This window comes from Varroa jacobsoni, unplaced genomic scaffold (genome assembly GCF_002532875.2).
Source record: "Varroa jacobsoni isolate VJ856 unplaced genomic scaffold, vjacob_1.0 scaffold_247, whole genome shotgun sequence".
Taxonomy (NCBI): Eukaryota; Metazoa; Arthropoda; class Arachnida; order Mesostigmata; family Varroidae; genus Varroa; species Varroa jacobsoni.
Window position 1 is genome coordinate 72435 of NW_019213149.1, and position 2176 is coordinate 74610.

Here is a 2176-nt window from a genome sequence, read left to right on the forward strand (position 1 = left end):
ACCTGGGAGACCTGCCCACCCACACAATTCTCTACTCCATTTTTAAGTTATAGACTGGACCAAAGCACAGTTAGTGGCGAAATTCAGCGAAACATTTGACATGCTGTGATGCTTTCTTTTAGATAGGGATGCTAGCGGATATTCTGACGATTACACTTTTCTAATTACTGCGAAAATAATGCATTCTATTTAGGAACGAAAATCGTTTCCTTGGTGTGCAGAAATTACAACAGAGCTGATCGCCACCTTTAAACTAGCTAGACAGGAAGTCCATTTTTATAGACACTTCCTGCACAGACAAGCCATTTGCACTAACTTGTTACTTGAACCATCATCCCTATCAAAGCTTATCGTCGAAGTTACTCTGAAAAAACAAAGATAACTACTAAAATAAATGCAACATTATTTTATCCATGTTAATGTGTCCCCCGCCACAGTAACAAAATACACATTTATTTGTATACATCATATGTACAGTAGCTTCTCTCGATTTCCTTTATGCTTTTCATTATCGTTTATCATCACCCACCGTCTCTTTTACATCTTTTCCCTCTTCGTCGCTTTTCTTCGAGTTTTTCTCACCACCACACCAATGACTAAAACAACAATATATCATACATATTTACAACCATAGCTATAATTATTCTCGTAATTAGATTATTTTTAGGTCCTTATTAGTGTTCGTTTTATTTTTTACTATAATCATCATAATTACGATTTCTCGTGGCGTTTTACTTCTTTCTCCTCATAGTTCCGCCGTTATTCGATACAGCCTTTTGTTGCAAGTACTATTACTCTTCACTTAGACACAATAATTTATATATATATATATATATATATATATATATATATATATATATAGCTTCTTATTCTAATTTCGTTACCTCCACTTGCTCGCTCACTCATTCATCCTTTCTGCCTCCGTCACGTACGTACTTAAATCTGAATTCTTAAACAAAGATTTTACTCAGACTTACGCTACTGCCCCAGGCAGATTCTGTGAGTGTTACCCTTCTCTTCACTCACGTCTGAACTGGCGAAATCAATTAACAAGGATTCCTTATGGTTGCCATTCCACAGTGGGTCGCTCATATTACCGTTTCACTATTCTCATATGATTTCTTACCTGCGTATTGATTTTGTGAAGTGAATTGCTGTTTAATTAATTATTCATGTAATAAATTTTTACTGTTAGCCTATTTTCACCGTCAAATAAAATATGGTGTAACAATGGTTGATTGACCATCCATTTTTCTAACATCATATCGTTTTTATCTCGAAGAATTACGATATTTTTTGACATTCGCCGGTGCTAACCTTTCGCTTTCCTTTGCCGTCCGCTAGCGATTTCTATCGCTATTTTGATTACAGTTTTGCGTGACGATAACGAGCTCAACTAACTAATAGGTCAAGAATCATCCTGAAATAAAGCCAGCTACTTCGAGACGTAGTTAAAATCAAACTTCTACAAGCACACACATGCTTATGATATAACAATTGAACTACTAAGGTATATAGTATAATATGAGAGTGGCTGGTAATCGATTTGGAAGCTATTTTTCTACCCGCTTCACTTTTATATTTGACTATATCGGTAGAGGTGGCTCTGAACTTTTCCACAAATGGGCTTCGGCGCACATCCTACATCCGATTGAATTATGCCGTTCGTATCATTGGGGTTGGGTACACTAACTTAGTGTTAAGTCGAACAAATTGATTTCTGCCATTTTCCCTAGAACTAATCTACGATTCTCTCAGTCAAAAAGCTTTATCTTTTTTAACTGAATACGATGTCGTCAGTCCAATCAGTTCGTCACTTTTACTCTAACCAACCTACACCGAGCTGGCTCCGATTTCGGCACCTTGACAACATGACGATAGAGATTATATTTTTCACCTTTATCAATAAATTGCTTGTTGATACGATCAGGGCATGTATACTCTATTCGTCGTCTACATGTGTGTGTGTGTGTGTGTTTATGCGTGCGTGTCTGTGTTTGTGCATGTGAGTGCGTGCTTGTGCGTCTTTGGGTGTGGGTGTGTGTATGTGGGTGTGTGTGTGTGTATGTGGGTGTGTGTGTGTGTATGTGGGTGTGTGTGTATGTGTGGGTGTGTGTGTATGTGTGGGTGTATGTGTGTGTGTGGGTGTGAGTGTGTGTGTGTGTGCGGGTGTGTG